This window comes from Globicephala melas, chromosome 18 (genome assembly GCF_963455315.2).
Source record: "Globicephala melas chromosome 18, mGloMel1.2, whole genome shotgun sequence".
NCBI lineage: Eukaryota > Metazoa > Chordata > Mammalia > Artiodactyla > Delphinidae > Globicephala > Globicephala melas.
The window spans coordinates 50,273,336-50,288,030 of record NC_083331.1 but is presented as its reverse complement, the minus strand read 5'-3'; the positions used below and the strand labels follow the sequence as shown (position 1 = coordinate 50,288,030).

The 14,695-nt window shown below is 38.8% G+C and overlaps 1 long non-coding RNA gene across 1 annotated transcript in view; it reads left to right on the top strand.

The window, feature by feature from the left end:
- Positions 1–14,695, top strand: part of LOC115843048 (uncharacterized) — a 268,588-nt gene that overhangs the window by 46,724 nt on the left and 207,169 nt on the right. The window contains exons 3-4 of the long non-coding RNA XR_009559784.1: positions 1,087–1,334; positions 2,213–2,358. This is a non-coding gene — a long non-coding RNA (uncharacterized lncRNA). The remainder of the gene's footprint in view (positions 1–1,086; positions 1,335–2,212; positions 2,359–14,695) is intronic.

Here is a 14,695-nt window from a genome sequence, read left to right as displayed (position 1 = left end):
AAATTCCCAGTGATCTCAGAAAATGAGAAAGAAAAAAATATGCCCTCCCCACACTGGTACATTAAAAAAAAATGTTTTCATACCTTAATCCAGAGAGGGTGGAACATTGGGTACTCCTGTCTTGAGACCCAGTATTTTGTAAGGTCCTATATACTTGCTGGAAATAGGTATCTAGAGTCAGGTTTCTGTAGCAAGGAACAGAAGGAGGCGTGGCCACTAACAGGTGCTGAGATAACCTTGCAGTGTTCGTGCATTATCAGAGCATGTGATGGCTTCTCATCCCTGAAGTCAAGATTAGGGTTGGCTGCCGGGCAGTGCCCTGGGGATGTATCCTTCAGGACACATGTTTGCAACCTTCTTAGGATCCTTCTTCTCTTTTGACTTTTGCTTGTGTCACTTGTCAAAAATCTAGGGCAAGTAAAAGCAGAAGTTAATTTTGTTATATTAGATCTCAGAGAAGAGAGGCTATAATAAACACTGAAGACTACTACGATGAATACTTAGCATGGTATCCTGATTCAATGATTGATTTATTTCCTATTTTAACTCCATCTGGCACTTACGTGAGCTTCATCGAGTCATAAGTCTCCAAGCCTCAGTGATCTCATCTGTAAAATGGAGCCCTTCTTCCTGGGTCTTGACAGGGTGTTTTGAAGGTAAAGATAGGTAAGGGTACTATACACAGTAGAAGCTGGGTCTATACTGAATACTTCGGTCAGACCTACAATTATAACCCAGGTCTTTCAGACCAAGTCTGAATTCCGCCTTTTGGAGTTACATGTTAGAATTACCTATCTAAATAACAATGTAGAAATGTGCAGAGAGAACACCTTGTGTTTGGAACTCAGATCTGTGGTTTTCATAGTTGGTCATTACTTCAATCTGTCCCAGTTTGTGTAGTTGCCACAGGATCACTGAAAAATGATATCTCATGTTCTCTGTTTATAAAAGCATCACTTACCCACCTAGGGCTCAATAAATTGAAAGTTTTGCTGCTTAGAAAATAATCAGGTGTTGAGAAGCACAAATTGTACGATCATTTTCTGAAGGTTAATAGGCTTTTTCTCTTTGTTTTTTCCTCCATAGCATTACCATCTAACATGAGGTCACTTCTCCAGATGAAGGAGAGGTTGAAGTGTCACACCCAGCATGATCAGTTAGATGATGGAGAAAAGAGGCATTTGCTACCTGACCTTAATCTCCTGGGCAAGAATGACTGAATGGGGAAGGCCGAATACAGAGAGACTCAAAGGTGGAGGAAATCAGCAGAGTATCATTTAAAGAGACACAAAGCAGTATGAATGTTGACTCATGACAAAATGGACATCCTCAGGGTAAATGCTTATTGGGTTGTATACTGGTTCACTTATTTGTTTAATTCGGAGTGACTGCAAAATGAATATAAACACCTTTAACAAAAGCAGTGTGGTAGAAAAGGAAGCAGGTACATTTTCCAAAACGTCTAGATTTTGTATCACTTAACTTGCTTAACCGAAGTGACAAGGAGAAAGATGATACAAAATATATGGGAGCTGCAGGATGTTCTATGAAGACAGAGGAGATATGACTAAGAAGGGAATATGATAGCTGACTTCCTCTATTTAAAGGCTTGTCATTGGAAGAAGGATTAGACATATTTTGGTAGGAATGGCAGAGTGGAGGTGTATAAGGACTTGGCTTTGACCTAGTGTAAGGAATGGCTTCCCAATATTTGGAACTTGACAATCATAGGAGCAACCATGCTTAGCTTCCCATTTCTGGGTCGATGGATAACCATGGGTGTAGAGGGATTCTTGCATTAAACAAGATGACCTCAATCACCCCTTAATAGGCCTGTTCTGGAGCTTTAAATCACACTGGAGAGGTCTAAAATGATTCTGAAACTTCTTTAAGAGCAGAACTGAAGGAACTTTGGAGCTGCTCAGGCTTTGATAGAATTAGTCCTTCTCGGCAGCGTGCATGTATGTTGTAGGCCTGGGAATGGTTGCTGGTCTGCTTCAGTTATGGACAGCTGGTGTTAGCCAAGGGATGTACTGGATTAGTCGTCCCTAGTAACAATCATATGAGATGTTTCTGGATTATTAGGTGATATCTTTTATGTTTACTCTTTCAGTTTTATATTTATTTTTCTTTTCCATTCAAGCACAACTTAATGTAAAAGCACTGTGGTTGGGAATCTGCTTCTCAAAATAAACCACTTATTTTTTTCTAGAATCCATTTTGTTGTTTGTATTTGTGGAGTTCAATTGTGAGACATCAATTTATCGTACCTGTGGAAAACTAGCAGAAGGTCCAGAGGAAAGCCATGGAAATGATGAAGAACTAGGAAAATGGAATTCAACCATGTATCCTGGAGAGGTAAGGTCGAGGATAACATTTACACTTGTTTGCATGCCTATTTTCCTAGCACAGATGCTCAGATACCTATGTGTTGATCAACTTATGTACAACTGTGGTCTTCTAGTTTATGGAGGCTACTGTAGAGGATGTTTTCTACTGAGACACGGGCATGATCAAGATGGTTACATAGTAGGTACACTAAATTTAACAAATATTTATTGGATTAACTTGAATTCAATGTTAGTTTCAGTATAAGCGTCACACTGATAGTGAAGGTCATTCATTAAACTTTAAAATGTGTTCCCAAGGAACACCGTGGCATCTTCATTTGAGAACATCTTTTAAATTGGTTAGCTAATTATCTGTTTAGAATAAAAGCAGAGGAGCAATTCTGAGCACTTCATAAGGGCTCATACAGTTCTTGTTTTCACTTGTGCGCTTTGCTTGTGTGTAAGCACTAACTCTATAACTCAGGGGTAAAATAACGCATACGTACGACGACTAGGTAGAAAGAATCTTCTCATTTGAAATCTTGATTTTTCTCTAATCACAAAGTATATGATACTTCTGCACTATCAAATTTTCTAATTAAAATAATTATCACATATATGCCTAAGAGTGCCCAACATGTATTGCAAACCTATTGTCCCTAGGAAAAATTGATCCTGGGGAAGAGGAGATAGAATAAAACTTTGACTTAAAAAAAAAAGGTAACTACGTGGAGGACATATTGTTCCAGAACAAATAGTGCCAATGGGAATTAAGAGATTCAAGCTGGAGTATGATTATAATTATACTGTTGGAGGAACTCTCTGTGCTTTTCTGGCTGATGAGTACTGTAGTAGACGCTTGGTGTTCACCTCTCCAGCATCTGTTATCCCCCAGGAAGTTTACATGACACTGATCCTACTTATACCTCCAGGTATGTAATCAGATGGTTCTGATTGGCTTAGTCTAATCTGAATATTTCAGTCTCCCTGTCCATAAGGGAAGAGCATGTAACACAATCAGGCCAGTGAGAATGTAGATTCCAGAAAAGGGCTTCTTTTCCTCTGAATGGTGTGGTGAGGCGATGTAAAGGCTGACACTACTGCAGCCATTTTGCTACTAGGAGGGAGAGCCAAGATCCTGTCAAGATGAAGCTGACTAGCTCTTTGTTCTTCAGTTTCCTCATCTTTAAAATGGATATGATAATAGCACCTTTGTCTGGGTTTGTTGTAAAATTAAATTGTTTAACTTACACATAAGATGCTTAGAATAGGAAGCACCAATAAATGATAGTTTTTATTAGTAGATAGAGTGTATTTCCTCTACTTTAACAAAAGCATCATTTCCCCTCCCTGAGCCTAATGTAATAATTTTTAGGGCCTTAGCTGTCTGGCTAATTGTATTTAATTCCTTATGTTTTTCCCCTCTTAGGTGAGCTCTATACTTAAGTGATCTCTGCACAGAGTTGGTTTTGCCAGTAATAAATTGTCCGTGTCAGCATTTAAATAATGAAACCTTAAGGGCTGGTCCCTAAGTGCCATCTCTGGACTTCTAGTACCTGCAAAATACCTGATCCTTCCTCTCGAGCCCAAAGCTCTGTCCGAGTTTTGCAGAGAAGCAAGAGTTGTGATGCTGTTTCCTAGCAGTGCCCACAGGCAGGATGTGTTGTCAAATGGGAACTAACCTGGGGCATCTGTTGAGCTCAGTTAAGAGTCTGAGCTAATAAGGGTGGCATATGCCTGTGTCTGGGAGGCCAAGAATTGCGCACACAGAGGCTTCTGTGCTGTTCTTGCTGTCCTAGTAACATTTCTTCCTCTAATATCCATGTTTATTTGCTTATTATTTTAAAGATAACAAGATTTAGCAGAGATAGAGAATAATGGTCAGCATCAATTCTAGAAGCTATAAATAATGGACTTTTCTTTGAAAAGCAACTATTCCATTTTAGTAAGAAATTTGTCAAGTTTTTGGTTAAATTTGACAGAACAAAGACTTGTGATATTTATAGATATTCTTGTGGTGTTTTGCGAGAGACAGACAGGAACTATGTAAAGATATGTACTTTTAAAAGGTCTAAAATAGGTTACCTATAAGTAGAGGCGTGGGTGGGCAGAGGGTGAGACTTGAAGGAGAACTTCCAGTTTTTACTCTATGTATATCTGTATGGTTTGAATTTTATCTTACAGTGAATTTATGTATTGCTTGTATAATTTTCAGAGTTTAGCTTTAAAATGTCAATAATCCCATCCAAGTTAAGGGTTATATTTTCTGTGACTAATTGTTCAGATCAGGTTATTGTAATCATTCCAGGTGTTTATACTTGGGTCACCTGATGATTCAGATGAATTCAGACTATTAAACTTAAATAATAAACTTAAATATTAACTCCTTATTTATGTTTGGAATATTACATAATTTAATGTTTCTCAAAGACTACCTTGCCTATCTCTTTTTTGAGCCCCCGCCCCAAATTTGGGCTGTATTTACATCTGCAATGAACATTTTGCCTGAGAGATTTGTTCTGAGATAAAGCAGCATGCTGGATCTCCTGCATATTTATGACTCTTGGCTTTCACCATTCCTGGTTGCGTGAGAATCATTTGCTCTGTGAACAGAACTTTGCAGTAACCTCACACTCGTGGCGATTAGAGCATTCTGTTGCCATTGGATCTAGCAGCTCATGGAAAGTAGAAATTTTGAGTGAGATGGGCCCAATCTTTCCATTCATATAGGGGGAGAGTTTGGCCCAGGATGCTCAGGGGTTTCCAAGGCCCTGATTACTCTTGGGGGCAGGTTGGGGACCAGGATCCAGGTCTTCTGGTTCCTTCTGCTTCCTGACACATGATGCGCTGAGTCACCCAGAAGTCAGCCTGCTGACCTCATTTGCATCCCGGATGCCGGAAACAAAGTTGAACCGTGTGGGCCTTGGGAAATCCAGACGATAGGAAGTGAAGTTAGTGGAGTAGAATGTGGTATAAATAAACAATAACATGCAGGTTTAAACTGAGGACTATCTTACCTCTGTGTAGCAGTCTGAAAAGATTATTTCTTTTCTGCTTATGAAAATAATACATGCTCAATTTAGTAAATTTTTGAAAGCATAAAGAAGAAAATCAAAATTACTCTTAACCACTTTGCCAAGAAATGATCAAGATTAATATTTTGGAATCACACACACATATATATGCATAATCAAATCAGATCGTGTTGCATATATAATTTTGTATCTGGGTGTTTTCATTTAATATTATATGATGAGCACTTTCCCATGTCATCGAATGTTCTGCATCAGTATGGTTTTTAAACGGCTAAATAATAGTCTCAGGTGGTTCTTGTTGTTTTAAGAGATGAACCGTCAGAACTGGATGATGTGGAATAAATCCTGGTATATTAAAAGAAAGGGGTGCTAAGGTTTGGTGCTACGATCTGAGGTGTCAGCGTGCAAGGAACGGTGACAGCAGCAGCTGAAAGCTGTCAGTCCTTTGCAGGCAGCAACATGAGGGTGTTTAGTGGCAGGTGACAGGAAGTCAATTCAAAGACACACATTTAAGACAATGTAATAGCTTCTTATTTTGTCCTCCCCCTCAGCATACATTTGTAACGCAAAGCACTACTTAGGCCAAACACTGGTCAGTCTAGGCTCCCGCAAGATAACGCCCTCATCTTGGAAGTGACTCAGATACAAAACTGACTCTTCAGAATTCAGGCGCCAATAGTCCGGCCCACTTTGTCCTCTTTAGACATCCGGCCTTTAGAACATGTCGCTCTTCATTACTCTGCCACCAGAAACAGGGCAATTAAAGGCGGAAGGGGTAAAATGTCAAGCAGTCCACTTTGTTCCATGTTAATTGGTTTTGCTAAAAGGGTGTTGAAGGATGAGGTAAAGGATTTGAAGGCCTTGCCTTCGTTTGCTTCATGTGTTCCCTGTTGCCATGGATAACTGGGAACTTGCAGAGTGGCAAGGACCAACATAACCTGAAAGATGAAAGTCAAATCCAGCATCGAGGTTGGTTTATCACTTGGGGCTGTGGAGCCCTGCGTGATTCGAGAGGGCTCCTCTTCTGAAAAGTCCTGGAAGAATGGGGCTGGGACAGAGATGAAACCCAGCCTCCCTCTAGTGCTCTGGCTGCGGTAATGCCTTTCCTTCCCTCTTTCCTCATTTCCCCGGATTTCTAGTATATTTGATCATTAAAGAAGTGAATCATACCTCTGTTCTAATGAGTTAAACAGAATTCAGGTAGGGAGCACAGTACTTCAGGTGCAAAGAGAGTTTATGTAATGATCCCAGGAAATGTTCCTAAGACTGATACATACTCTCAGCGTCCTGAGAGCAGTAAAGATGCAGCGTCTTTTGCTTGCTTTGTGTTTTCATTGTGGGTTGGGTTGATGAAGCGTCTGTTGCCAGCAGGCTATGGTTTCCTCCTGTGCAGAAGTGCCACATTTGCAGCTCTTGGTGAGGGATGAGCTCGGAATGTGATTTCTTCCTTTTTCCCCCAGCAATTTTCTGCCTGCCTGCATGAAATGCTAATGAACATCTCACACATGACAGAGCAATGAGATGTATCCTTATTTTACAAGTTTTGGCAGATTCGACTTTACAAAGTCTAAGTCTTTTTTAAAAATTTTAAAAGGTTTTTGGTTGCATTGGGTCTTTGTTGCTGTGCGTGGATTTTCTCCAGTTGCGGCGAGCGGGGGCTACTGTTAGTTGCAGCGCGTGGGCTTCTCATTGCTGTGGCTTCTCTTGTTGCGGAGCACGGGCTCTAGGCGCGCAGGCTTCAGTAGTTGTGGCATGTGGGCTCAGTAGTTGTAGCACACGGGCTTAGTTGCTCTGCGGCATGTGGGACCTTCCTGGACCAGGGATCGAACCCATGTCCCCTGCATTGGCAGGCGGATTCTTAACCACTGTGCCAGCAGGGAAGTCCCACAAAGTCTAAGTCTTAATGTGACGGTGACAAGACACTTCCAGCACACCCTTCTCCCATCTCCTTCAACTTTGCACTCCGGATGTTCCTCTCCCCACGCTGAGCTGATGTGTTGTGTCTCTGATTTGCAGTAAGCTCTATATTGCCGTGTCATCTCTGCATCTCATCCTTTCCCACCATGCCTCTGTGTCCAAGTCGCTGGGAAAAGTCTAGCTCCGGCAAAGTTAAGTCTTGAACTTCAATCTCAGACCAAGTCAGGTATTGATTAACAGTTGTTAGCGAGTAGCATCAAACCACATTTTATTTATTTATTATTTTAACTAGTTGGGGGTGGGATGGGGCATAAATAGGGAGCTGAACAAGCTTATGGGCTGCAGGTTAAATGCTTAGATGATTTTATAATTATACCATCAAATAAGTTTACTTGTGGGGGACTGAAGGACTTGGCTGATTGATGGTGCCAGTGGAGAGCTTAGTTTGGGGCACGGTGATCTTTCTTTGTGGAACTGATTGCTCTGATAGTCTCGCCACATCTGCAGGAGGGCCATTCACAGATTCCACGAGTGACAAAAGTGTGTATGTGCCTGAGGCACAAAGGATGCAACCTTGCTAACTGCAGAGACAAATAGAGATGCTCCTCTGGGGGAAGTCTTCTGTCAGAGGAGGAGCCCAAGCATGTGAAGTTGGGGTTCATCCTGTTTCCTGTTTGCAACCCAAGGCTGCCTGTGGCATTTGGGCACATTTTTTTTTTTCAACTGTAGAAGAATGAGAGAGACCAGAGAAGACAGAGACGGATTTTGTAAATGCAGTAAAACTTAGAAAGATCCAGGGCAGAGAAAAAGATGGGCCTGGGGATACATTCCCCAGCATGAATTCAGCTTGTCCAGAGTCCCCTGGTTCTGAGGTTTAATTCAGCCTCTGTGTTTCCTTATTTCTGTTCCATCTTCACCTTATGCTCTCCTTGTTCATCTTCTCAGTGAACTCAGAAATTCTAGTTTATGATAGTAAGGTTACTATCAAAAAGTCCATGGCTGCAAACTGTACCAGCTAGACAGCCCTTTGATCGATAATATACCCAGAAAAAAGATGTGTTTCCTCTTTTGTTCCTCTTAGTTTCTGTCATACAGAAAAGAAACTGAAAGATGCCACAACTGGATGAATAACTTAGGAATAAACGTGCTCTGCTATAGACCTGATCTCAGAATAGCCTAGGGTAGTGAACTCAAAATAATTATAAGTATTAAGAAAGTTGAGTTGGAAAGATCCTTACTTTTTCTGAAAGAGCTTCAATATTTAGAAAAAATTTAATAAATTAGCATTTGTGGTTGGAATAGCAAAGGCCAAGAAAGTTTGACTGAACATTATGAAGGTGTAAAGAATATAGTTGGGGTTGACATGCACGTGCCCAATCTAGGAATACCTGGCAGGAGGTGGAACGGGAAGCTTATGAATCTCACAGAAGAATAAGGATATAAAGTATAAACAGATTCAAAAAAGGCTTAGATAAATAACAGTCATGGTTCTAAAGGAAGTGGTGAGACCCTGGAGGGTGCATTTCCACCTTTGTTTTTAATATTCTAAATATTATTTTGAACTAATTAAAAAAACATTCTTTTTTAAAAAAAGAATGTATATATATGTATAACTGAATCACTTTGCTCTACATCAGTAATTAACACAACATTGTAAATCAACTATACTTCAATTTAAAAAAAAGAAAAACGTTTCCAATTTTACATTCTATTATTAGAAAAAAAACATGGAAAGTTGAAAAAAACAATCTGGGCAACATAAAAAGGAAGAAGAAAATAAGGATTAATTATAGTCTCACTTGACAGAATTTTTAACATTTTAATATATTTTCTTTCACTTTTCTACACTATTTAAAAATTATTTCACATGGTTGTGAGTTTGCAGTTTCTTATTCTTCTTTTATATTTTTATTTAAGCCCAAAGTTTTCTCTATGTCTCCAGGAAGTCTTTATTTTAAATGATTTTAAGATGCCATTAACTGTACAACACCTTATTTTACATACTACTACGAAAGGAAAAAAAAATGTTTCCAATTAAGCTATGACACAAAGCCTTAATGATCTCCTGAAACACATTTGTTGCTTACACCAGCCTTTTGATGCTTTGACATTTCTTTCATCTCTCCTAAGCGTTTGGCAATGCTCTTGGCTTGAGTTGCACTACTTAGCGTGTAGGAGATGCTTCTTTTGCATATTCCTCAGCAAACAAAATGTAGCACAGTTTCATCTACTTAGGTTCTATAAAACACACGATTTTTTTGCTTTGGAACAAAATATGGAATAGTGATCATTTCCCCTAGGATGAATATGTGCTTCACCAATATAAAATTTACCCACTGCAGCTCTGTTTACATGCCTATTTGTGTACACAATAACTTTTCATCTCAATACCCAATCACAGTGTTACTTCTGAAGACATTTTAAATGGCAGTGAAATCAACATGTGTAGTACCAACAATGTACATCAATCATTTGAGGTAATGACAAGATGAACATCTGTGACCAAGTTAATGCATGCCTGCCGGTGACAGCTACTTTGTGGCTACTTCGTAGCTGATGGTGACAATAAGGGGCCAGCTACCATAAGACACATTCCAATTTCAGAGATGTTAAAATCTGGAAAAAAGTGAGTCTTAGTATCAATGAATGCACCTGAATTTAATCGACCATTTTGTTATTCTGGATCTTTTATTTATAAAAATTTATTTATTTATAAAAGATAAACTTATTTTCTCTTATAACACAGATGTTTCTTTGCATCTGTGATTATTTCCTTGGAATAGATTCTGAGAAGAGGAATTATGCAGTCAAAGGATAGACATATTTTAAAGGTTTTTGACATGTATTTCCAAATAGCTTCACAGAAAGGTAGTTGCATTTATATAGTCTTATGAACAATGCTATTTCAGCTTCCTAATCTTGACTTAATGGAGGAAAGCTGTGGTAGGTAGCCTGCAGGATGGCACCAAAGATTCAGAGTGGTGGCATGTGGCTTTGAGACTTGGTCTTACAGGATTGTACCTCCCCCCTTGCTATTTTGGACCATATATTCTTCAGATGACTGTAACATCTTACCAAGAAAAGAGACTTTCTGGATTCCATGAAGAAGGAGGAAAGTCTACATTAAATCTAGGTCAGTATCATGTAATATTACATCTCTCTATCAACATCAATTATCTTACATGTGAAGCAGAAACATTTAAAATAATGCACATTCCTTTTGATGTGGAATGTTTCCATTTTCCTCGGGCTGATATGTCTATCTGTGTGGCTTTGGGTCTTTGCCTTACAGATGCTTAATGCGGGTGGCATCCAAATGCATGACAAATGGAATATTTGCTAGAAGTTAATTAAGAGTTCAAGAGAAAACAGGAGGGTCAAATATCTGTGCATTATAGATGAAGATCAGAGTAGCAATTGGATTGAATTCAATTCAAGAAACACTTATTGAGAGTTGACTCAGCCTGTGTCAGGTAGTATGAATAGTGTGGTCCGTAAAACTGATGGTCTGCCTGCCCTGGTGGAGCTTACAACCAAGGAGTAGCATCACTCATCCCAACTTTCTTGAAAGGTACCCTCATCTTCTATCATAAAATGTAAGTATTTGAGGGGTTCAAAGGATGCTGAAGCTGGGAGTGGACTGTAAAATGTTTTACCGGGAGAAAGAGTTTTTCTCTTTCTTATATTCTGTGGTATGCTGGGCACAGTCGGTTGGAAACTCCTTGTCAGCTCCCATGATGTCCAGATCAACATGTCGCCAATATGCTTTCCTAAGATTTTGAGAGTCAAACAGAATCTGTCTTCTTTAGGTTATCCCAGGACCCCAAAAGGTCCGTGTCTCCTCCCAAGAATAGAAACACTGTGTGTGTTTGTGTCTTGTTCTTCTCTGGTACTTTCTATCTGCATGTCATCCTGGGCACCCTTAGAGGCTGTGTGATATAGTGGAAAGTTATGGGAATTTGGAATTATAAGAACTAGGTTGGAATCTGTTTCTTCCACTTCTTAGCTGTGTGTGACCTTAGGAAAATTGTTTAATTTTTCTTGTTCATCATTTTCACAGCCACCTTATGATTTTAGATACTATTAAGCCCATTTGGCACTTGAAAAACCAGAAGTTCGGCAAGGTAAGGTAATTTTCTCAAGAACTAGGGTTCAAATACATGGAGCTTGACTTTAGTGTCCATACTTAAGGACTCATTTATGTCAATTATTAAGAGCTGAACATAGTATTTGGTTCATAGAGAATCCACAATAAGATACAATAACTATGATTATGGTTGTTATGACTCAGAACCAGGATAATGGGAGTATTTACCAAGGTGGAAGCAAAATCTCAATGGCAGACCTGTGCTGGAGTTATTTTGGAGTAGAGAATCATTCTCATTCAACCTCTGACCCCAACCACATGTAAGGCTAACCTTGATTAGAGTGGTAAATGTCATCTGTAATGGAAAGATCTAATTTTTATGATTCTACTTCTGCTGTAAAGAAAAATGATGCTTTTGACATTTTAAATTAGTGCTTTAGATAGCCCTGGATTGACAGATGTGGTAGGAGGGGCCTTAAACCAAGATCTAAAATATAGAGATGAATCCTTAATTAATGAGTTATGGGTCCTGAGAAGAGGTTAAAGTTAAATAAAATATTCTGAAACTAGTGCTGTTTTGAGGTATTTTAAAATGTTCCTATTTCACATCCATTTTTAAAAATAGGGCAAAATGTATGTAGATTTTCATATATGGCAACACATATAAAAGTTTTGGCTAATGATGCACTGTTACCTCTTTGGCTCAGTATGGAGAAATGCAGTCTAATTTTCTTATCATTTCCTCCCTATCTGATTAGCATTTCAGGGGTTAATCCTCTGTTAACACATCTTCTCAGAGTGCTCTTTTTTTACACTCACAGGTTTTATTTATTTTTTATCCACCGTAGAGAGCTATTGTCCTCATTTTTTGTTGCATTTAGGTAGGAGATTGATGTTGTTCAAGCATCATGTTTAAGGATGTCCTTCCCGTTCTTTCCCATTCCATTCTTTTTTTTCAAGTTTTCTGTTGCATCTGAAATAGTCTCTAAGTTTCTGGAGAGGATTAAAAAAGCATTTTATAGCAAAATTTAGAGCAAAAACTATTGCAATTATTTTTCCTTCTTTGAAACAGTATCAAGTCTCATTTTTCTGCGTAATGGTGACCCAGATCATCTGGTTTGGGTAGACAAACAGGACAGTGACTTGACCATGAACATGTCCACCCTCACAAGTCCTTGGGGAGGGTGAAGAGCTTGTGATATGGCCACCAAAACATGTGTGCTGCTTGATTTTCCACAGAACTATGGAAGTTCAATTCAAATAATATTCATTAATGGACCAATTTTTTTTAAACCTACACCAAGTAAAAATGAACTTATTCAGAAGCTGCTGGCAACACCTGACTGTGGCTTTGAAGATCTGCACCAGCAAATCTAACCCCAAATATTCCTGTTTTTGAAGGAAGTGAAGAATAAAACTCATTGCTTCACACTTACATAAACACTTATAAACATGCAAGAAAACCAGTTTTGTTTCTAGAGTGTATGTCAGTCCTTTTGAGATGAAAAAATTCAGACTTCAGGCCTGGGACCTAACTGGAATTATTTATTATTAATGATTTAGTGTTTTATTTTTTTCAGAGTTCATTACTCTTCAAGATCCAATAACAATAATAAATGAAACTAACACAATATTGTAAATCAACTATATGTCAATTTAAAAAATAACAATAATAAAGAAGAACTTTTTAATTTTACTTCACTGCCAATGAGACTGTACTGTGGATTTTGTCAAAAGAGAAGTAAGTAAATTTGAAAACTCAAGACATCCTACTCATCTGGAAGGGTCCATTCCATCATCATCCTTTAAATATTTTGTTCAAATAAATTTAGACAAATGAACACATCTGAGATATTTTGTTTGGAAACTCATCAAGAAACTCCAAAGTTGTGAGTCTTAGTGTGTATTTACTGAAAATTGTAAGAGCCAAGAAAGGGAGAGTCAATTTTAGGATCCTAAGAATATATAATTAAATCACCCTGCTTTGTTCCATAAAAGTGACTGAAGATTAATGAAATCCATTTTCATCTCTAGTGTGATGCTGTTCGTGACAGGGACAATTTGTATGAAATAGAAGCTAACCTGCCTCATGAAAAAACTGTAATAAAGGTTTCTGTTTCTGCCACTGAATCACAAACCTTTCAAACTCTTCTCCTCAGTGCATTTATCCCTCCTAGAGAACTCTATCGGAACCCCCTATAATGTTTGTGTGTAGGAACGCATAAAAGTCCAGTGGAGTTACTAATGATGGGGGAGATGGAAGATTAACTTCTTTCTTAAAAACTGAAAGAATCTCAGAACATATCCTTTTATTCTACACAAGTATGAGGGTCTGGAAAATGTCTTCTTTAAATATACAGGTATTTTTATGGGGCTCTTAAATCTTTGTCTGATACTGTAGTTTCCTCCCATATGTTTACTGTCAACTAACAGCTGAGAACTGATGAGCTGGGTGGAAATGTTTTGGAAAGCAGCAGTTCTTCCTTTCTGACAACTGTTTCTTTTGTTTAACTCAAACTTCTTCTAAAAAACAGAATACGATTTATTTGCATATTTTTTGTCGATAGAACATGACCAATAAGGGTAGTTTTTGCATGATGTGAAAGGGGGTTTTGTTAGATACAGTTTCCTTTATTGTGATTAGAATGGATGTGACACAAACATGCTGTGTTTTGGGAAGATCACCCTGGCCATAGTGAGGGAAATAAGGTGAGACTGGAACTAAGGAGACCAGATTGAAGGTTAGTAGGAGAGGTATGGAGAAGAGGGAACAGAATTCAAGGATTTTCTAGGAAGTAGAGTTACTGGAAGGGAAATTTATTGAGGGGGGAAAGAGGATTTATTATGACTCAAAATGTCTTCCTTGGGTGATGGTAAATAGCATTGATCGAGATTGGGAATGCAGAGGAAAGACGCTGCTGTGACATTTTGCGATTGAGATGCCTTTGGTGCCTGCATATGGTTCAGGTAGGAGTTGAGCTCAAAAGAGAAATCTGTATTGGAGATTCAGAATTGGTTATCTTCATCCATATGACAGTTGGGAGTGTGTGGTTTGAGAAGACAAGGGGAAGGAAAATGAGAAAACCGAAACATGAAAGGGTGGGTAGAGAAGACGAGATTGTGAAGGAGTGTCAGAGAAAGGAGGCAAGGATGCTTGAGTCTCCTCACCATCACATGAGGAATGCTTGAATGAACAGCCATGTTTGGCTCTCGGGAGAGCAGATCCTTCCAAGGGTGGGCTGGTGTGCCTTTTGGTCTTTTAAAGAGGGACTAGATTTAGTCTGTGTTGCTCCTCCTGAGGGTACTGAAGAACTTTATGGAAGTAA